The sequence below is a fragment of the Cibotium barometz genome, chromosome 43 (genome assembly GCF_041138505.1).
Source record: "Cibotium barometz isolate CiBa-2024 chromosome 43, ASM4113850v1, whole genome shotgun sequence".
NCBI lineage: Eukaryota > Viridiplantae > Streptophyta > Polypodiopsida > Cyatheales > Cibotiaceae > Cibotium > Cibotium barometz.
In genome coordinates, this window is record NC_141088.1 from 47216880 (window position 1) to 47240945 (window position 24066).

Consider the following 24066-nt stretch of genomic DNA (forward strand, 5'->3'; position numbering starts at 1 on the left):
GGCTTCTGTCCATTTTGTGAAATAGTCCATGGCCACGATCACGTATCGGGGACTTGGGATGGATGTGCCGCATGACTAATAGGTCCAACAAAATCTACTCCCCATTTCTTGAATGGTTGTCTTACAATAATAGGGGTGAGCGGCATCTTGTCATTTTGTTGTGGTGGGATAGCGAAACGTCGACGTCTCCGAATAATGTAGGCCATTATAGTCTTGCTTGAAGCACTTTTCGAGCTGTGATCTCTCCAGCAAAATGCCCGCTTGCTATCCCTGAATGAGCTTCATCCAATATTGACGGCACGGCGTCGGGGGGGCTGCGGGGGCATCACGGCACCGCGCGGGGGGGCCGGGGGCGTCACGGCACGGCCTTCTCTTGACTCTAGTTTGGATAGGAAATCTGCTATAGTAACTGCGTGCTAGTTTCCTAGGGTGTGCTTGATAGTGAACTCAAACTCTTGTTAATAACAACATATATCTAGCTAATTTTCTTGCTAGGTTTGGTTTGTTCACTAGGTACAAGAGTGCTTTGTGGTCCACATGAAATTAAAACACATTTCCTAAGAGTAGTGCTTGAATTTCTTGATCAAGTAGGTCATTCCTAATGACTCCTTTTCTGTGGTGGATTAATTATTTTCTAGTTTGGATAGCCTTCTTCTTGCATAGTAAAGTGGTTGGAACCATCCATCTTGGGATTCCTGTATCAAAGCACTACCAATGGAGAAATTAGACTAGATAAAAGTTGGTGTTCAAGAATGGTTACCGAGATGATCGTATCTGCTTTAGATTCCAAAATGCCTCCTAATAGGATCTTAACCAGACATATTCTGTATCTTTCACAATCAAGCTATATAGGGGTATTGCCACATTTGCCAGGAACCTCATGAATCTGCTATGCCATTTGATCAGTCCCAAGAATCTAGCAAGTTCTTTGGCATTCTTGTGTGGCTGTAGTTTTATAATGATCTTGACCTTGGCCGGATCGACTGCCAGTCCTTCCTATAGATACTGTCCTAGTAGGGATCCACTCGTGAGACAAAAAAGGTGCACTTTGTTGGATTGAGGCTTAGTCTAGCTTTTCTACACTTTTCCAGGCATGTCATGAGGTGTGTTATGTGGTCTTCTTTCTTTCCAAACACACTGAAATCATCCACGGAGACCCTCATGAAGGTGGTTAAATATTCGTAGAATATTTCTTGAGCCATCCTTTGGAACATGGCTGGAACATTGTTTAGCCCAAAGGTCATCACATTTCACAAAACATGGATTTTTTAACTCAGAAGAAGTTACATAGCGTCTTTTATTTATGTTTACAATATATGCTCACACAATTGGAGCCAACAAAAAAGTACATTACTCCTATACATAGTGCCTTTCGAGGCCGAACCTTATCATCGATGGGCTCAAGGTTTGGCATTGGTCTTTGCAAAAAACATTCATAATGCAAAAATTGAGAAATGGCAAGTGATGCAAAACTTTAGCATGGGTGCAAAGTGTAGAGGGCCTACCATATCGACCACATCTGTCCAGTTTACATTGATGCCCTTTTGCTTACAGTTTACATTGATGCCCTCTTGCTCAAGTTACTTGAGGAGGGCATACGTGCCGTGCTTTAAGGCATACCTTTCCTTCGTATATAATTCACTACACATCCCACCACTCTTTGCTGGAAGCATGAAAACCAACCATAAATACTTATGTACATGAAATGCACATTATGCTAACAAAAGAGATAAATATTACTATTAATACTCACAAAGTACGTAAGGAAAGCATCCCAGTCATCGTTCTAATATGGGAGCTTCCTATGCTCTCGCTTGGCTGCGGTGTTCTCCTACTGCTTATACTTGTGGGGGTTTGCATTGTGCTTCCTGCACTCCTCGTGCCAAATCTCTTGGTGATAATACCAAGGCTTCTCTCCCCCTACCTTCACCTTGCATGTGACATCATTGCGTGAGTGCTTTATGATATCCACAATATAATCTTTGATCCACCTGGGATGGACCTCTTCACTACCTGGGGGCTGGCCTAAAGTCACTCTTGATTTAATTAGCGATGCGGTTCTTCTTTGCCTAATTGAGTTTATTTCATAAAATTATGGGCAAAGACTACATGGCATAAATCACAAGTGTGAGTCTTCATCTCATTGCCAACATCATTGAGAGGACCACATTTCCCTCCACTACTCCGGTATTGGTTACGAGCCAGATTGGGGGTAGAGGGGTTTGTGTCAAAGCATCAAGATGAGTGTGAGCGTGGTATCCTCTCACAGCTGGAAATGGATGGGGACTCACACGGAGGGGTAGAAGCATCTATGGAGCCACCATGGCAATAACTCGATGAGTGATCCCATCTCTAAGACTAGAATTAGTCGAGAAAGCCATGGGCAGGGTTTGTGTGACTCATCGTGGAGTGTCTGCCTCGGCGTGACTTGTGTGGTGGTGGGCTGTGATGGCTGTGAAAAAGTGCCAACCCTTCCCCCAAAGTACACTTGGGCCATAGACCTTTGCTCGGGACTCATTTGGGAGATGAAAATGAAAACTAATTGGGGGACATTGCCTATGGAGTATGCACGGTGGAGATATTGGGGCTGTATGTGGTGTGTCGTTTTTGGTGTTTGATCCATGGTCTACATACATGAAAATAAAGGTGGTTATGTGCATGATTATGCAAGGGTGCCAGTGTTAAGGGTTTAGGCAATGCATGGCATAAGCATGGAGCATCATCATGCCCATGCTTACACCATGACTCTAATAAGGAGAGGAGCATGGTCTTGAAGGATCTACCTACCCAAAGCCCACATCGAGGGGCAACATCAAGAGTAAGAAGATGCATTAAGAAAAACAAGACGATGCGTTTAGGGCACTTACTGGAGATATTGTAAGCTTACTCGAGTCTCGAGGGAGGGATTGAGTGGGAGAGACCAAGAGAGAGCTTGAGCTTGCGAGAGAAAATAAATGAAAACCCTGCAAAACAAACACAAACAAGACACGTTAGAAAATAATGAAATCGCACACCCCACAACACACACACACACACACACACACACACACACACAATCAAAAGCAAGGGCAAAGGGAAAGGGCTACCTACTAGCTGAGTCTTAAGGGAGGGCTTGTAGCATGAGAGACCAAGGAGAACTTGTAAGAGTAAATGAATTGAAACCCTATAAAACAAACACAAAAAAAAACATGTTAGCAATTTTAAAAGAGCGCACACACACACACACACACACACACACACACACACACACACACCCCACAGACACACATACAAAATCAGAAGCAAGAGCAAGGGGAAGGGATTAGGTTAATCCCTAAGGAATGGGGGGGGAGGTGCAAAGAGTAGAAAAATCCTTAAAAACAAGTTATTTCTCCCAAACTTGCAGAAACATGAAAATACGGATAAGTGACCTGGCATCACTTTGTTAAAAATCCCCAGAGTCGAAATAAGCATTGAAAAAACCATTAAAAAACACTTTTCTTGTTTTTTAATGCTTATTTTAGACGTTTATTTTGACCCTCACCATCTGCCAGTTTAACATGCAAATTCTCATTCAAAATTTGAAACTTTTTAGCAGCTCGACACCTTTTCATTTAAAGGTAAAATGTACCGACTAGGCCATGCGTGAAATATAAGAGAGGCTCCACCTCCCCCTCATTTAAACCCACATTTGCATGCATATTCAACATACATGAAACCTATGAGTGCTATGAACATTTCAAATTTCATCGATTCATAGGAGAAAATGTTATACTTGTATAGTTGTGAAAGTACCAAGTTGCCTAAGATTGAAAAATTTGCAAACAACAATGAGCATTCCAAAAAATGGGGCGTATTTCCAGTGGAGCACTTGCAACATCTAATTATTGGCCTCAATGTTCGCCCATGCAACAATGAACCGGTTGATCACGTGGATATCTAGCCTAAGAGAGAAAACGAGCAACGGTGGGACAAGCCCGATGGGATTGGAACTCGAGCAAGCTTTGGAAAACTCAGAGCAAGTTCTGATACGAGCTTTGGATTGCCTCTCCATATATATGGGTGATCTGATACGAGCATTTCAAAACTTATGGGGGGTATGTTTCCCTTCCCATTCACTGTGTCTCTACACAATAAGCCAAAATTGAGTAGAAAGATACAAGGAGAATACCATTAGTGGGCTAAGGAGGTCTCTTTATTCCTTGGCTAGTAGCACCAATGCTAAAGCCAAACTCAAAGGACTAAGGGATAAGCTAAACCATTATATCCACAAGTGAAGCATGTTAACCAAAACCAGTGAGGGTACTTACTTGTTTATCATGGGGATGAGAAAGGCTACTCGTTCAAAGCTTCCCAAGGGAGGCTCTCCAACCACTTGGTGAACTAGCATCCACCACCGTTGTCACACATGGTGTTGTAGTAGCTCTCCAAGGATAAACCCCTTACACAACAAGAAGCTATGGGATATGAGACAAGTAGCTGCAAGTTCTCACACATTCTCACTCTCTCTCACCACACAAAGAGATAAGGTAGAGTAGAGAAGCTAGTGCTCTTAATCTCATAAAAGGAAAATGTCCATCGTCATTAAAGAAGTTTAAACAACTTACTAAGTGCCCTGACACCCAGACTTGGGCGGTCAGCCTTGGTCTAAACTACTTATATGTGTGTCTTAGGCTAACTAATGTACATCCCTTTGATGTTTACATTAAAAATAGCTTGCTCATCCCTTGATTACATTGTTATGATCACATTAGAGCAAAAAATAGGGTGGCTAAAATTACAAAGTGATCCAAAGGAATATATTAGTTGGTGCAACAACTCTGGCGTGTCAAAGCCATCCGCCTCATTAACCACCATTAAGTGGATAGTGTTTACCTTGGTTGAATATTATTACAAAGCACCAAATATTTATATTTTCTGGAACTTAGCCAAATTTTCCACAACTCTCACAAATTTTTTTTGATGGGGCCCACCAATGTCGTCCACTTAGTTAACCACCAAAATGGGTATAACATTGGTGAGATTGCAATGTTGCAACTCCAGTTTGATTGTCATAGATTGTACAATGTCACTTCTCCCTTTTGGGCAACACCCATGTCTCTTAAGATCTTTCTCAACCAAACTACTTCACATGAAGCAAAGGATGTTGCCTTTGTACTTGACCTCTGTAGAAGAAAGTACCACTGTAGATTTCTTCTTGGCTGATCCATGATGTAATTGCAAACCCAATAAGAAAATAATATCCATAAATACATTTCCTACTATAACAATCTTCTGCCCAAATTTGAGTCACAAAATCCAATCAAGGAATTTCCTGATTTTTAAACTGATGGCATAACTAATGATACCTTTGATGTATTTTAACACCCACATCCTAGCCTTCCATCCGTGCCTTTGAATAGTTCTTCTCTTGGGGATGATTTGAGAACCTTCTAATAAGGACACCAACTATAAAGTTGATGTCAGGCTGGATATTGCATAGAAAGATCGAACTCCTCAATAACTTCCTATACTCCTTCATGTCCATAGGTGGAGAAGCATCTTCCACAGGTAGCTTTGCATCAAACTCCATGGCTATAACCACTAACTTATACTCAGCTATGCCAAATGCCTTCAAAATTTCTCCTGCATACTTATTCTTTTTTATCTTACTCTTTCCAGATCTCAATCCTCAAATAGAAATGCATAACCCTAAGTTTTATCATGTCAAACTTTGAACTCAATATCTTTTATGTCTATGAAATCTTCTCTTCATGGTTCCTCATCATAATGAGGTCATCCACATATAGGGAAATGATCATATAACTTCTCTGCTCAGAGAAAATATACAAATTTACATCTGATGGGCATTTGGAAAGACTAATACTTATAAAGAAAGCATCTATCTATGTTGGTACCATGCCCCAAGGGGCCTCTTGCCTTTTAGAGTCTTCATACTTTGTTTTCTAAACCGAGTATCTCAATCCTAGATGATTGTGGCACATAAACCTCCTCCTTGAGATGTCCATTTAGAAATGTTAACTTCACATCTATTTGCAATACCGACCACTTCCCACGAGAGGCCAAGGTAAGTATTGTGCAAAACCCTTCGTCCACCCTTTGACATGTGTAAAACCCTTCATCCACGAGCCTTGCCTTGTACTTATCCAATGTACCATTAGACTTGTACTTAGCTAATGTACCATCAGATTTGTACTTAGCCTTCTAAGTCCACTTAGTGCCAATAACCTTTCATTTTGTAGGTTAATCCACGTGATCCCAAGGGTGGTTTCTCAAAATTTAGTTAAACTTTGACTCCATGGATCCCCTCTAGTTTGTAGTACTGTTTCCTCCAATATGGCTGGCTCTTGTACTTCCCTTATCTCAGCCATCAAGGCCATATTGATAGTGTGAGAGGAGGCCCTCTTTCTACTCATTCATTCTTTTGGATTTGCAAACAACTGTTAGATCTTCTGTGATTACCAGTGTAGCTTTCCCATCCAAGAGCTCCTGGCCATTAATACATGACATTGGGAGTGCATAAACATTATTTAATCAATTAATGATGTCTCATCATGCAAGCCATTTTTATCACATTGGCCATTGAATCAATCTTAGTTCTCAAGATTGGGAGAATTTTTACCAAGAATCAATCATTCCTTCTCTCTTGAGTGAGGAATATTGTGATTGATTTCATGCACTTGGAAACTCTATTCCCCTTATCACTTGTCTCAGTGGTGGATGCTTCACATTGCATACAAATAGCATGTCTTATGTCCTAAATCTTTGCAAGGTCACATGCTATGAGAAGCATTGAAGGACATTATTGGTGTTGAGCAAAGCAAGGGTGTTGAACAATTAATTCTAATTGATTTTGGATGTATTGAGATCATTGGGAGAATCTTAGATGAGCATGAATACATGCTTGGGTATATGAACATTTGTAAGAGCATGAGTCATGCTTAAAATCAAATTATAAGTGATCTCTACCGTCTATTTCAAATTCAATCACTCTCCACATCACATTGTACTACACTTTTTATTTCTATTCATTAGCGATGTGTGAGGGCACCCTGGTATATATGGAGGAGAGACCGGGGGGAGCATGGATTAAACTCACCGTGCCGTGAGTGGCATGGTAAAGTGATGTGCTTTTACATTTTGTGGATGTCGATATGATTTTATGAACTATGGGAATGGGGCATTCACTTTCACATGCATCTTATGCCACTTGAGATGTATGATATATGATTATATAGCACGCCATGATACACAATAGCATGGTATGGCTATTAGTCAGGATTCCTATGAGATAGGAGGATTTGGTGTAATGACCATGGATGATGGAGTTCCTCTTACCAATATGGTGTTAGATTTATGTTCCAGATTGTCGGAGGCATCGTTATGTCTCCCTTTTTATGCGGGTATTTGTAGTAACCATATTGTATGGGATGAGGATCGTTTTTTGTGAATTTCCTTTTAATCTAGGAGGTCACATATTTGTTTCATGGTTGGATAATGTACATTATGGCTATCCATTTGACCCAAGAGGATTGGCTATTTGCATCACCGACATGGGCTTTCTACAATTTTTATTTGATCCAGGCATGTTGGGGGTCATCCAATTGTCGGCCGGCATCTAGCCTTGCCACCAGTTTTTTCACCCAGTATATTCATTAGGTAATAAACTCTCGCGACATGAATCTTCTTTCTTGTAACAACCTTGTAACTGAACCTTGCCAACAACGGGTAGTACCCAGGTAGATGTAAAAGGGAAAATATCCAAAGATAGATATACGAGATAGAAGAGAGGGTAGAGAAGATATCTGAGAGTGTGATATGGCATTGTACTTTGGCTAAGCCTCTGATCTAGTGATACACATGATTTGTTTGTGCAATTCTCTTTTTTTTCATATTGTGTAAGTCTATTTGATACATTGTCTGTGTCGAGCACATTCTTGTTAAGATATTCCTTCTCACTAGGATTTGCACTCAGAGTCATTCCTATCTGGGGATGACTCCTATCTGGAAGCAAGATCAAGAGTTACATCAAGGATCCTGAAAGATGCAGGAACCAACCTCTGTGCTGGCATGACAAACTCTCTTAACATAGGTAGAACGGTGGGACAACGGATTAGCATTAGCTTATCTTGTTTGGAGCAGTTGCATTAGTCGTGTCTCCTCCGGAGCCGCCAACTAGGTGGTTCGGAACCATGCAAGTGCTGAGTCTTGATTGGAAATCGACACTTTTGGTGATCCTGCTATGGGGAATGGTATGCTAGGCAGGGGAGTAGAGAGATAGAGGCCAATATAGGTTAAGTCCTACACGGTCAGTAGAGTAAGCTAGTCAAAAGAAGCCCAGAAAGAAAGCACACACTAACTAGCATTAGGAATTCTAACTAGAGAGACATAAGAGCACAACGGAGCAGGCATGGAGAATGAAGGAAGCTCAAATAGGGCAATACGGTACTGTCGTAGACACGCTAAAGCTATAGAACAAGAAGCACCACTGCACTCTTCAAGAAGATTAGTAGATGACGGGATTCCACAATGTGGAAAGACTGATTCCGGAATAACCAAGGAATCAAGAAGAAGATCACCAAGAACCGGATGGGATTCCACAGCAAAAGATAGAGTATTTTGCTATAACAAAATCCAATGCCTCGGTAGAGCTAACAATGCCCCATTGCCTCTATCCTTTTCCTTGCACTTCTTCAAAGTCTCTTACTGCACTCGCTTGTGGAAGGGGAGGGTGGGAAGGAAATCAACATGGCCTACAATGCACTCTATTCATTAGGCACCCAAGCCATACTCCCCCCAGGGTCTATTGGTCTTGTATAGCCAGTAGAGTTGGAAATCCTTGCCACCACTGCCATCATACGAATTGATGAATCTCATGTGGCATTTCCCCAAGACAGTGCAGTTGAAGAGGGCCATTAGGCCATAATCTTTTTATTCTCCAAAAAGCCCTCCACCACCACTACTACCACAGAGGGCGTTAAAGAAGAAGAAGAAGAAGATGATGATGATCCCTTCCAAACCTCAAGTGGTGACACACAACCCCGGGCACTTTAAAACTCAACACCCTACTCTAGCTCCCCACCAGCACAATCAAGGAGGCTCCACCACACCACCGCCATTTAGCATAAGGCAACATCCTCTTGGCACCCCCACATCCATGCTAAACTAATTTTTGGTGTCAGCTTTCCATCCCCCCCTCATCCCTAACCACCCTTGTTTCCTCCACCACATGCCACCCATCTTCACTTATCCTTGCCACCTCCTTCTACAATAACACCTTCACTCATTGTTTACATTGGGTTGGGCCTACTGACACTCCCCCAAGACAAACCCTCAACATCAACGTGCCAACCCAACTTGCTTGATGCCTCGCTCTATACCCAACCCTTTAAATCGACAACCCCTCCACTCCAAGAACCCCAAACCCAACAAGTTCCTCTTGATATTCCCCTGGAGGAAGTTAAAATCCCCTCATAGCCACCATAGGACTAAGAGGAAGTGGATCCCCCACTTAATCCCCTTAATTGGCATGACCCCCTAGTCACACTAAGTTTGAGCAAGCCATATGAATCCTGCATGGTCGACAACTACAAACAGGAGCACTAAGTTTGAGCAAGCCATTTGAATCCTGCATGGTCGACAACTGCAAACAGGAGCACCTTACTAAAGTAACAGATCGTATAGATATCAATGTCCTACGACTCTACATTGATGCAAAGTAGGATGCCTGGAAGAAGCAATACCCATGAAGGCAGTGAGGTGGAAGAAGCAGCACCCGCAATGGTAGTGAGGTGGATAGATGAGGCCCAACCCAGACACAAGGCCCACACCTTTGATCTCATGGGAGAGTAGCTTGTCTAGAGAGACACCCCTTTCTTTTGAAACCACATATTTAGCTAGAGTACTACAAGGCCCGTAGCATATCCACAGCAACTCGACATACCTCCCCATCCGTGGACAATGGGCATGGGACCTATTCCGACAAAAGCAGTAATGGAATCCAAAGATACAATTCAACTTCCCATGGTTCAGTCCCCCCCCCCTTCCAATAGCCCTTACATAGAAGATATAATAATCGTTAGCCTTCAATGCCAAATACAAGTAAGTGCCAGATCTGGCCATCATCGTAATAACCATCAGGTTCTTCAACCTCATCATCACCTTGTTGGACGAGTTTCCCACATGACATCAGTATGATGAAGGCCACCAAGGGCTTGCTTACATCAATAAGGGACCCACCCTCAAGCAGCTCTTTGAGTACTATAAACAAATCTAGTGGATGCCAGCTTGGCGCCTCCAAACATTCAAAGATATGATGGAATTGTCCACACCTACTCCCTCTATTACTGGCACTAAGCTTCATTGCCGATTCCGAGGATGGGATCCGAATTAGGGAGGGGGGTATGTTAACCACAATGGTTAACATTACTCCTCCTATTTCTTTTATCTAAGTCCTAAGTATACATAGAGCTGGATAATTAATTTTGGGCTCCCAATTGTCAAATGGGTGGTTGACCATTGTAAAAAGTGAGCTCTTGTATATAAGTGACTTGAAGAAATATGAAAGGATACAATCCCATTATCACATTTGAGTGGTCTCTTCTCTTCCTCTTGCTCTCTTGTGTGGTGATGGTTGTAAGCTTGTCTGCCTATGCATGCTTGCTTGCTTGATTGTGTGTGCTCTTGTCAGTGATACTCTCCAACTCCTCTGTATTCCCTTCTCCTCCATCTCTCTCTCTCACCCTCCTTGCACACATGAAGGTATTGAGATAGAGGTTGAGCTTTCGATAGCTCTTTCCCTCTTTGCTCTCTACCTAGCATATAGAAGCTCCACTTGAGTGACACATATCATGGGAGTGAGATTTTTGAATATTTTACTATCAAATTTTTGTAAAAGAAAAGCTTGTGGAGCAAGCAAGGGCTAAATAGCCGTGTAACCTATTTTTGAAGTAATAAAATCTATAAATACTCAAGCGGGGATGCTTTTGGCATACGTGAGAATCAAGCAAAAGAGGTGGAGTGAATCAAGGATGTGGTGTCCCCCCAGATGTAGGGGAGGCGACACAAATCAAGGAACAAATCAATGGAGTAGATCATGGACAAACGTCTATAAATTGAGACATTGGCCTAATGAGTAATTTGCTGGTTTTTGAGTATCCATGCCTACATTAAGCTATCAGTTAATTGCCCACTAATCTCATCTTACTAATCACTTGCTAATGATGTTGATTCTTGCATTTGATCCACCATAGCTCATCACTTTGCTTGCATTTTAACAACCCAAGGCCTAGATCCTACAAACTAACATTTAGCTTTTTTCCTTTCGCTAGATCTCAGTTAAAATGTCAACAAACCAAACAAATTTGGCTACTAACAAGTGGATATCAATATTCCACCCTTATATTATTATAATGTCCCAACACTAGCTAGCTCATGTATGTACAACCTCTATTATGAGGAGTAGCTATGGTTAAGCATCATGGGATATTAGTTTATGAATCTAGATTATATAGAGACTGGTTAGATAGAACACCTTGTGTGGATCGTTATCCCCATAATAGTCCATAAGGATAGACTTTACTCTTTATCTCCTTAAGAAATAACCTAAAGAGCTTTAAAAAGAACCCTTAGTAGGGCCACAAACACCTTGGAACATTTAATCAAAAGGTCTAAAAGGCTTAGGGTTTACAAAATCTTTGTGAGTACTTTTAAGTGTCAAACCTTTGTGTAAAGAGATTTTTTAGGCACTTTAACCTTGTATTCATGGGTTTGACATCACTTCTTTCACCATCATTAGAAGGAAGTGCAACATAACATGGATGGTATCATCTTCATTTTCATTTAGAAATGGTGACCATGGCATCATCAGCTTTAATGAATGTCAAAATTTGGAAGTGCAGATTGGGATTTTATATGTATTTTGCCTTTGGCTAGTTTGACTCATCTTATTATATAATACATGATGATGTAGATTATCTCCACGATGGAGATCATGGAACCTATTCTAAGGTGTTATGTTCAACCTTACTCTTGGTGTAGCATTTGCTATGGTACTATTTCAATCTCATTTGCTATGGTACTATATCGCTCTCATTTGCTGTGGTACTATATCGATCTCAGTAAGATGGTTCATTAACATGGTGTGAAAAGTGAATATAACCCCTATCTCAAGGCTAGGAGACAATGTGTCCCAGTGGAGGTTTTAAAATTGAGGTTTGCTTTTTTATGTCAAAAGAAGGTAGAAGTTTTTTTCATAATAAGGCAAGAGTCCTCAGGGTTTTATATGATTCTTGGCCCAAAAGTTTAAATATGATAAAGGAAAAAGGGGTGAACAGAAAGTGTAGAGATGGGCGATACCATGGGTGAGGTTGGCAATCACATGGGTTATTGATGTGGCTCTTACACATGGGCTAGTCAATTATGCGTGTCTATGAGGAGGAGATTCATTGTGACTCTAGAAGGCTCTTTTGAGAGAACATGAAATGATGTACTTGCTGGCTCTCATTTTGAAAAATATTCAATTATTGAGGTGATGTGATTTTCGGTCATTCTAATGTTCATTGAATCTATCATTGTCTTTATGCTTCAGCTCTTTGATTCACCATGATTTTAAACAGGTCTAGCATGTCTCCATAGCTCTAGAAGCATGGACCATACTACACACTCAGTATGGATGTAGAATCCCAAGAATCGATCTCATGAAAAGGAGATCCATGTGTGAGCCTAGAAGGCTCTTTTGAGAGAACATCATTTTGAAAAATATTCAATTAGTCAAGTGATGTGATTTTTTTTTTGGGGGATCAATAGTAGATATTTATATATATGTACTGAAAAAGTCAAGTACACTTTTAAGTTATATACATATGAAATTTCCTCACTACAGACCTCTATTTATGATTTTTTTTTTGGGATCAATAGTAAATATTTATATATATGTGCTGAAAAAGTCAAGTACACTTTTAAGTTATATACATATGAAATTTCCTCACTACAGACCTCTATTTTTCACACTTGACTTCATTTAAGAGTTTACAAAGCAAAGACCATCTCTCCTCTTCCAACAGAAAGCTAGACTACTCCCAAGAAATCTGATAGCCTAACATAATGCAAGCCTCCATCATTGCCTCTATGGTGCAACCCCTTGGGGATTGTTTTTCCAATCTACCCCCTTTCTTTGACCAAATGTTTATTGTGGGCCTGGTTCCCTTTGGGTTCTCTATGAATGCAACAAAGGTATAATCAATGTGTTTTTCTTTAAGGTACCATCTTCTGGTTTTGGGCCCAAATCTAGGCAATCTGCATTTCCAGCCTTCATAAAATCTCTCTTGCAAAATATAAACCAAGGGTTAGGAACCCCCCCAGTATGTTTAAGGTCTGCCCCAGAGTAAGGCATAAATCAAGTAATGCTCCTTTGCAGATTCAGTAGGATTTGATCCAGCCTATCTCCTCTTAACTTATTCAAATTACATATAGACCAGCACATGCAGACACAGTTCTACATTACATCTGTCACATCAATACCAACAAGGGAAATCTCCTTTGTAGATTCAGTAGGATTTGATCCAGCCTAATCTCCTCTCAACTTATTCAAATTACATATAGACCAGCACATGCAGACACATTTCTACATTACATGTGTCACATCAATACCAACAAGGGAAACCTTATGAAAAACAATAGCATTCCTAGTGCTCCAGACTTCCCACAAGTAGCATGCTCTGATTATGTCAAACATTAACCCTGCATTTTCATCATTGAAGGTCCATTTACCAAGAGTCCAATCCCCCCAGTAAGCCTGAATTCCCAAACATTGCTCAACCCATTTTGCAATCCTACCCTAGGCTCCTCTAATGGCTGGGCACTCCCAAAAAGCATGTTTACCATCCTCCAATGCAGACATGCACCTAGGATAGCTTCCACTAGAAATATTTTTTTGAAGCAATTTAGATCCAATAATAAGGGCCCACATGCCAATCCTCCACAAAAACACTTGAAATCTCTGAAGTTTTCAATCATTCTATTATTCATGTGTCTTTTTTGGCTTAAATTAGACACCTAGTTTATATTCAAACTTTGTAATTAATAAGGTAAGAAGTTCTTTAACACTTCACTACATGGATGGACAAAAAGCTGGTGAGGCAGCAGCATGGCGATGGATCTTCGGGTGGTTACTCATTGAGAAGCAAATTATCTGCCAATGTCGTGGGTTCTGCTACTTATGCTGCTCTCTTGCGAGAGTATGGCGACCACAAGGCTCTCTCAGAGGGCCAACTTGTTCATGCCCGCATCATCATGGGCGGTGGACATGGCCAGATCTGCTTCTTGGAAAATCTGCTCGTACAGATGTATGGAAAGTGTGGAGCTATGGACGATGCTCGTGCCATCTTCTGCAAAATGCACGAAACAGATCTTTTCTCTTGGAACCTGCTTCTTGGAGCATGTGTTCAGAACGGCGAGTGCGGTGAGGCCTTACAACTGTTCCAAAGAATGCAGCTGGAAAGTTTTTTACCAAACAAGCACACCTTCCTCAACATCCTTGCTGTATGTGCTACGCAAACATCCCTACGCAAAGGTAAGACAGTGCATGCCCACATCTCGAGTAATGGTTTGGTATCAGACCTTGTTCTTGAAACTGCCATAGTTAATATGTATGGGAAGTGTCGCAGTGTAGAGGATGCTAGGAAAATGTTTGACAGCATGTCACAGCGTAATGTGATCTCATGGAATGCCATGATCTCGGCATATGCGCAGCAGGGGCAAAGCAGAAATGCTCTTCAACTGTTTCAGAAAATGTTGCTGGAAGGTGTTATTCCGAGTAGGGTTACCTTTGTCAGTCTTCTTGATGCATGTGCTAGCCAAGCATCCTCAGACAAAGCCAAGCTGATGCACTTTTACATTGCGAGCAGTGGTTTCAAATTTGATGTTGTTGTTGGAACCGCACTAGTCAACATGTACGGGAAATGTGGTGAAATGGAGGATGCACTCAATATGTTTTACAAATTGCCAGAAAGAAGTGTGGTTACATGGAATGCTATGATTGCAGTGTCTGCCTTGCATGGCCAGAGCAAGGAGGCCTTCCAGCTTTTCAAAGAGATGGATATGGCAGGTGTGCTGCCCAACAAGAGCACCTTTGTAAGCATGCTTTCAGCATGTGCAAACCAGGAAAACCTAGTTGAAGGCAAGTATGTGCATTCTTGTATCATTAGAAGTGGAATCACTTGTGATGTAGTCTTGGGCACAGCTCTTGTCAGTATGTATGGCAAATGTGGCAGTTTGAAGGATGCTCGAGTTATATACAATGGTATTGCTGTATGTGATGTGGTTGCATGGACAGCTATGATTGCATCATATGTGCAGCATGGCCAGGGGAAGGAAGCGCTCTACCTAGTCCAGAAAATGCCCCCTGGAGCTTTACTCCCAGACAATATCACCTTTGTTAGCATCTTGGATGCATGTGCAACTGAAGGGGCCCTAGCAGAAGGCAGGATGATGCATGCTTTAGTTTTGGACAGCGAATTTGAGTCAGATGTGGTAGTGGGAACTGCCCTTGTCAACATGTATAGCAAATGCAGCAAGCTGAAGGATGCACGAAGTGTTTTCAACATAATGCCTCAACGAGATGTTGTGGCTTGGAATGCCATGATTGCAGCATATGCCCAACATGGTCAGGTTAAGAGAGCTGTCAACCTTTTTTATCGGATGCAGCCAGAAGGTGTTGCTCCAGATGATGTTACCTTCATATGTGTCCTTACTGCATGCAGTCATGCTGGAATGGTGGACGAGGCTGACCGTTGTTTTCGTTCCATGAAAACTGTTCACGGCGTTTCACCTGCTGTTGATCATTATAACTGCATGCTTGACCTTTTTGGGCGGTCAGGATGGATAGACAAAGGGGAGAAGCTGATCCTTAGCATGCCTTTTCAACCTAGTGCTACCTCATGGATGACCTTGCTAAGTGCCTGCAGGATGCATCTCAATGTGCAGGGAGGAGAGCGAGCTGCAAGACAAGTATTTGAAATGGAACCAGAGTTTGGTGCACCTTTTGTAGTACTCTCAAATCTTTATGCCGTTACTGGTCAGTTGGATGCTGCAGAGAAGCTCAGGGAAATGATGAAAGGAAAGATTCTGAAGGTGCAGCCTGGCTGCAGCACTATCGAGGTTGATGGGATAGCCCATACGTTCTCTGTAGAACAAAGTATACATCCACAAATAGAGACGATACATGCTGAGTTGCAGAGGTTAAATGGGTTAATGAAGGAGCTAGGGTTTCTGCCAGACAATGAGTTGGTGCTGCATGATATGGGTGGTGGCAAAAAGGAATATGTGCTTTGTGGCCACAGTGAGAAGCTTGCTGTTGGGTTTGGGCTTATTGCGACAGCGCCCGGAACACATCTTGGAGTGAGAAAAAACCATCGGGTTTGCCGTGACTGTCATTCTTCCATCAAGTATATTTCAAGGATTGCTTGCCGAGAAATTGAACTGAGAGATACTACTTGCTACCACCATTTTAAGGAGGGAATGTGCTCATGTCAAGATATTTGGTGACCATATGAACTAACATTTGGTCATGCAATTTCCCAGAAAGAACCTCGACCAAGGGGGGATAAGAAAGTGTTAAAAATTTTGGTCTTCTTCTATAGTTTGAGGGGAAGCATGTATCCTTGCTGTCTGCATGGAAGCTTTTTGTACAGAAAACTATGTGCAAGAAGCCTCTCCACTGAAATTGTTTGAAAAATATTAATTGAGGGCAGTGGAGCTCTGAAGGGAAAGTTAAAAGGCTTTGATTACAATTTTACCAGCAAATGCAGAATCAAACAATTTGCATAGAAGAGGAGTTTATACAGTCGCACTTGGGCTGCACACATTGCAGGTCCTGGTTAGCCAGCTTGACATGTGGCGCTCCAGGTGTTTGCACGCATGGCTACAGGAATTTATGTCCCAGTTTGAGTCTGGTAATTGAGCTTACTATAAAATGCTAAAGTTCTCCTTGCAGCTAGCAAAATTAGTGAAAGGATTTGCTGTCATGGATGCTTCTTGCTTACGTTCCTCTTTAAGTGTGGATGTGCTTGTGCAGATATCTCTGACAATCTAGTTTGATAATTGTGTTTTTTTTAATGCAGTTTCAATGAAGGGCTCATTTGCAAATATCCGTGGGTTAATATGGGATAAGTTAAGTCCATACACCAACTCTTTTGAGGTACACATTTCTGTAGCTTTCTGTACGTGTTTAGGCGTTCAAAGTGTGAGAAAGTGGCAGAGAAATAGATTTGAGTTGTTGGCTGAAACAAGCTTGAGAAATTTCATAAGGCCTTTCTGAATGGGATGATTTGCTACTCCTTGTTTTGCTACTCGAACAACAATGGAAAAACCCTTAAGAGTGAGCTATCTTTGCTGAATCCTGATGATGTCCGTGCATGTAATGAATGCCGTTCATCATAGGTAGCATTATGGCCAAACTAGAGAACCTCTTTAATTTCCTCTAACTCTTGTTAGAGAAGCAAGATTGAAGAGGATTTCTTTGTAAGGATTTGTATTCCTCAGAGGCAGCCATGGCAAATTGAGCATTCAATTCTTTTTCTCTGTTATTGAGCATATAAGAGTGAGTGGACTATCTTAAGTATTTTTAAAGGTAGCTTGGCCTTGTGAACATCCTGTGATTTGAGATTTGAAAACTGTGTTTTCTAGAGGATTTGATTTAGGAGGAACGTGAGATTTTTAATCTTCTTATAAGAATCCTACAGGGCCCCCAGCCCCAGAATATGCCTTAATGGTACCATTAATGATCATGCCGACTTACACAAGCTCTTTAAAAGAGAGGCTTTCAGGTTCCCCAAGAGACATCCCCTAAAGTATAAATAGCTTTAAGCAATCTTACACCAAAGAGATATAGGACAATAAACCCAACTACCCTATTCATAGGAGTAGGTTTTTGAAATCTCAAGTTCTTGCTTTAAAGAAGCCCTCTCTTCATAGAAAGGAGCTTCTCAGTACTACTACTTGTCCTTGGTTGGAGAAGACGAGGTTTATTTGTGTCATGAGTTCATGCTTGTATTATAAGAGCCCCTTTGGGGCAGGTCAAGAGCCAGGCTTTTGGGTGGTCTGATAACTTGCACATCAAGGTTCCTATTCAGTTACTTAGGGCTGAAAGAAGGCACACAGAGCTTCTGTGCAGGCATTGATTCATTGTATTCATCTGACCCCCTTTGGGGCAGGTCAAGAGTCGGTCTTTTGGGTGGTCTGGTGACTTGCATCAAGGTTCCTATTCAGTTACTTAGGGCTGAAAGAAGACTCAAAGCTTCTGTGCAGGTGACACCAGCCCTTACCCAGTGGAAGAGCATGAATCAGTCCCCATCCAAGCTCAAATCAACCAGCAAGGGGAGCACTTCAGTCCTGAAATTTCCAGCAGTGTACCTGTTGGGTTGAAGGAGACGAATTGGTTGCTGCTCAGTTCCTGGCCTGATTTGTACAAAGAGCAGGGTCAGTTGTTGTTATTCCAGCTTTAAGCCAGCTTTGTACCTTTATTTTAACATCAGTTAAGTCATGTTCCAATCTTTTGACTGGTTGCATCCATACACGAGTCATCACAAATAGATGCTCATGCTTCCCTGCTTTGTTTTGCTGCACAGTGGATGCATAGGTGCCGTGTGAAAGCTTTCCATTCCAGATGCCAGTTTACTTTCTTTTGCACTCTTGTTTTTACCCGATGGCCTCTCAACCCTTAGTGATGACAGCTACCACCCCTTTGTCCTCGGTTTTGGTGACCTCCTCTACCTCTGTAGCTCCCCCTATCTCTTGAACCTTGTTGACCTTGGTATTGACTGGCTTGCTGCCCCTAAGTTTGATCAGTTTGATCAACATGTATACTGTTGGTTATTTCTCCCATGACCTCTGCCTCTTTGTCATCCTCTTGTTCTAGCACCTCTGCCTTCGCCTCCAAAAATGAAGGCTTGTTCACTAGATGATCTAGCTTGAGGACCACTAGCTAATCTCCTCTCCTCAGCTACCAACAATGGTATCGACTCCTGGAAAGTTGGGATCTTGTCCCTGATGATAGATATTGAAGTCTCAACTAGCTTCCCTCTTGCATAAGCTTTCTCTTCTTCCCCCGCCTTTTGTGAGAGAAAGAAAGAAAGTTATATTAAACGTCACCTAAAGATCCAATGGGTCTATGAGACCAAAGTGATACAATGCTATCCATGGTATGTCTCATCATGGAAAAGAAAAACAAAACAAGTACAAATAACTTAGCTCTCTCTTAGTAGAGGCTGATGCAATCGTGGGGAAGTACATGGGGTATAAGCACTAATACAAGAGAGTCTCATCATGAAGTACATGAGAATATGAAGCATGTGGGGCACATCATCCTCGAGTAGAGGGTACACCTCGCAAGTATGTCGAGCATGGGGTTGTTGAGTATGGCCTAGAGGTCCCCTTCTGTCATGGTATGTGGAAGGTGGTGTGATGGCGGTTGAGCATGTCTTGGATTTGGAGCTGATGGAAGGATCGTGATTGGTGTCCTGAGGGCTTGGGACACCGGGTACGTCGAAGTGAACAAGCCTATTCCAAAGTGACTCCTCGGGGATGGGATGGAGCTCTCTCATATAGAACATCGGTCATCGGGCAATCAAGGGCAGCTGATAAGGAGCCACATAGGTCCACCGAGTCAGATGGTAGAGTGGAAGTAGTTTGGTGCCGCTATAGGATGTCCAAGATCTAGATCTGTAGACTAGATGTCTGCCGTGGGGGTGCTTGGCGCACTATAGTGTTGTTGCTCACTCTCGTGTGGCTCCTTTGGTTCGTCTCAACAGGATGGCTCTGGCGGGTGCATCAGTGGTCTTCCTGTCCCCTTCGTCCTAGGCTCTTGGAAGTGTGCTTGGAAGCATTCTTGGTAAAGCAGGGCCAATGCTACATACCCTTGGGTCAGTAGGGCGAGTGCCGGTAACATGATGTACTTGGGCATGCTGAATATCACTCCAAGGTAGGTGTATGAGGTGACAATCTTGATTGGATCTCCGCTGTATGTGAATCTGTGGTCCCTGAGGTCGCAGAGGTGTGGAAGACCATCACCTTGGTCTTGCCAAGGTTGACTGTTAGGTCTTGCTATGTGTTACCAAAACATCAAAATATAGGTTGCTAACATGCAAAAACTCAACGTAAAAAAAGAAAAAAGAAAAAACAAAGAGAGTTTTGGGAAAAAAAGGTTTTGGAATAAAGTGACGTGGCGTTGATAACATGATGATGCTAATGTGGCACTACAAGATAGTAGTGTAGGGCAACCGTACATGCTAGGAATGATGCGACTAGGTGTAGCATGCAATAGGTTGATCGTCGTAACACACAACAAAGCCTTCTTTATACCCATGAGTTTATGCGATTTCACTTTACTTGAGAGAGAAGAGAAGAGAGAGAGAAGATAGAGTTGACACAGTATTGGGTCCCAATTACCCACTGAAGGGCCCCCCATGCAAGTAAGAGAATTTGCTTATATTTCTTTGGAGAACTTTGTACAATGAGTATGAAAGACGATTGAGGAATGCAAGGACGAAGTAGACCGAATGCAGGTTGAACCATAACCTTTTTGTTGTAATAATTGTTTCTATTTGCTATATTCCCTTAGTGCTAGGCTTCATTATGACTGAGTCTGCCTTGCATCTCCGGAGTTTGACAGAAACTCAATATGACCAACCACCACAGGGAGCTGGGGTGCCGCCTGAGCAAATCCTGAGAGAGCGACTTCGTGAAGAGGTCCACCGTACTTCCGAGTCAAAGAGGCATCACATTGCTCACAAGGATCAACACCTGTTACGGTGCAAAGCCAAGTCCTGGAAACCTACTGAAGACCACGTGTAACACGCGGAAGCTCTGGGAGTCTTCTTTCAGCCCTAAACACTGCTGGAAACTTGCTGATGCAAAACGCAAAAATGGAGAGAGAGTAGCGAGAGAGAGATGTGTTGGAAAATTCAGTATATTACTATAGTACAAAAAGTTACTCTTCTACAGCCCTAGGCTGTCTTCATGAAAAGGGTGATAAACGCCAAAATTCTGGTCCCTACTTGGACCCTAAGGATCCAATCCCTAAAGGACTGAATGAGTACAATGATGAGCTACCTTGCCTATTCATAGGCCTTTTGATTCCTTGGAGAACTGGCCGACCAGCAGTCGGCCAGCAATCTTGGCATTAAATCCATAAAACCCAGCGCTCCTTTGTTTTGGTCCAGCCGCCCACCTTCTGTAAGCAGCCGACAGCTCATGTATTTCTACCTGGTTTAGCCGACAGCGCATCATCCATGCCGTGGCTTCAAGTTGAAGCTACTACCTCATCTGCACCCTGATGCTCCTAAATTCTGGTTCATACTCTTTATCTGGCTGCCTCTTCTGGATCAGCACGTGAGAATGTCCATGGCATCTTTCATGCACATGACACCACGCAAGGCCTTCTGAAACCTGTCAACCACACACTTTGAATCCGGAACCACAAAGCTTGGAGAATGCACCTCCTTCTGCAAGAAATCAACTGCCACCTGCCTGGCTTTCCAAGAGGTCCCGGTGGAAAGAACATCCTCATCTACAGGAGTTTCTTTGTCACGAATACTACGAGACATCAGAGCATAAGTTACCTGTTCAGTTTCCTCTGACTAACGAACACAAGAACCACCAACATCAGTTTGGAAAGTTCCTGCCAATTGCTGCCATCAACGGGCAAGCTATCCACCATCTGGTCCCGGAAAGCCTGCACCTGCAGTGTATCCACTCCGCCTTTCCAAACCACCTGCCCTGTTGCTTTGTCCCGGAGAGCAACAAAATGCTCGTCAAACTCCACCCGTACGCCAGTCTTGCAAACCTAACGCATTGACAACAGATGAAAACCAAGTGACGGAACATACAACACCTGGGAGGAATGCTTCCTCCCTCTGCCATCGGGAACTATCTCCAACCTGCCCTCACTGTGAACTGGGATAGTGTCACCAACTTGGACATTTCCCAGTCTGAAAGGGGTCTGGTGGACTCCACGATGTTTAAATATTTGGAAAGTACAAGCTTTGGGAATGGGGGATTATCCTAGAATACAAAGGACCACATTCCTAAAATTTAGGAGAGTTGCTATTTTTGGCCCGACTCCGATGGAAATTCTGTTCACGTCATTACATTTGGAATTGAGCAAATACCAAGAGTTGGCAAAGTGCCTATGACAGAATGTCTACCAATTGGGATATTTTTAGAGGTAAAGATTATGGAAGGACCTATCTCTTAGATTGGGACATGTGGCAAGAAAGTGGACCAAAGTGAGACAAGTGGCCTGACACTTGTTAGAAAAAGGATCAAAGTGAGACAAGTGGCCTCACACTTGTCACTTCAGCTATTGTGTGGCTCTCCACTTGTCATCGTAACCTTCTTTTGCCATTTTAGCTCATGGGAGGCCCAAATCTATAAATTGGAGCCCTCTCTCTTCATTAATGGAGGCTCTCTTGCTCCACACTAGCCTCTACCACCGTTACAGGTTGCCGTAATGATGGCTACTCTCTTTCTCTCTCACTTGAAGGCTGCCCATGAAGAATACCGGCTGTTGGGGACTGTTTTGGAGGCTTCCATCGCGAAGAAATACTGAAGGCAAGGGTATTTAATCATTTATTATGATTTCTAGCCATTGTACTTGTTGTACCAGCATTTGTACTTCTTGTACTTGCTTTTGTTGTACCTGCTGTACCAGCCCTTGTACTGCTTGTACCAGCTTTTGTACTTGCTGTACCTGCTATACCAATCACCGTACCGGCTGCACCAGCCACTGTACCTGTTGTACCAGCCCTTGTATTGGCTGTACCAGCTTCTGTACTTGCTGTACCACCCATTGTACCGGCTGTACCAGCTTCTGTACTTGTTGTACCTGCTGTACCAGCCACCGTACCGACTGTACCAACCATTGTACCTGCTGTTTCAGCCACTGCACCGACTGTACCAGCCATTGTACCTGTTGTACCGGCTGAATGGAGAGTTGTACTTGCTGTACCCTCTCTATTGCATAAAGACCCGTGGTTTTTGGGAAAGAATCAGTACCCACACGGAGGTATATGGATTATATTGTTGGCTCGGCATTTCTACAGCCTATGTTCCGGCTTGGTTGCCTCGTGTTGGGCTGTGTTATTGTTACCATATTATAGTAGTGATGTGTGTGAACACACTTAGGACCGTCGGGGCACTTTTTCCCTCACTAGGAGGTTTTTTTCCCCCGTGCATTGTATATACGCCCATTATCTTCTAGGGCTTGTTATCTTTCATTTTTGGCACTCATAATACACTACTGTGTTGTGCTCAAGCTTCCTCATCTTCTTGAAGTTGTGTGTGCATTCCTGCAACCCTAATTCCAACAATTGGTATCAGAGCAGGCTTCCTCCTCCCGGGCAGCATCAGCGGCACCTGCCGCTTCATCTCCTCCGATTGCGACGAGGTTTCACGAGCGTCTGCAGTACTGCGCAGGCAAAATCGTCCTACTGTGCAGATTTTCTATCAAGATTAAAATCTGCAGGACAGGTGCCCATTCGTCTGTTTTGGGCTGTGCTATATAGCACAGGTCAATTTTATACAGGTTTACCTCTTACAGACAGCATTTACATCTAGTAGTACAGTCATTGGCCATGGCTGACAACAATGATGTATTCCGCATGTTGGCTGCTGAGGATAAGTTGGATGGCACCAACTATCCATTGTGGGCATATATGATGCGACATGTATTGGTAGCAAAGGGGTTATGGAACATTGTGCAGGGTATTGATGCACGTCCTATTGTGGCTGGGAATGCTGCAAACACATCAGAAACAGGTACTGTTGATGATGGTGCAGGCACAAGTGCTGTAGCAGCTGTTCGAGAACCACCACTTTCAGCAGAGCAGATTCGTTGGGATGGTAGAGATGCGCAGGCTCATGCCTTGATTGCGCTGTCTGTCAAACGTACCATTATCCCACATATTCGCTCCTGCAGGACTTCTAAGGATGCTTGGGATGTACTTGCCACATTGTATCAGGCAAGAAATGAGGCTCGTGTTGCTTATCTCCGAAAACAGTTGGAGAGTGAGCATATGAACGAAGGTGATT

General features: G+C 42.7%; 1 pseudogene across 4 annotated transcripts in view; it reads left to right on the forward strand.

Annotated features, from left to right (window-relative positions):
- The first annotated feature begins 14043 nt into the window (after positions 1–14043).
- Positions 14044–24066, forward strand: part of LOC147613986 (pentatricopeptide repeat-containing protein At1g11290, chloroplastic pseudogene) — a 291042-nt pseudogene continuing 281019 nt past the window's right edge. For 3 of the 4 annotated variants that reach the window (XR_015263290.1, XR_015263289.1, XR_015263288.1), the window contains exons 1-2: positions 14085–16931; positions 17100–17176. The product of XR_015263290.1 is annotated as a pentatricopeptide repeat-containing protein At1g11290, chloroplastic pseudogene, transcript variant X4 (transcript). Of the gene's footprint in view, positions 16932–17099; positions 17558–24066 lie in introns of those variants that run through there. The other variant, XR_015263287.1, reaches the window with a different exon arrangement.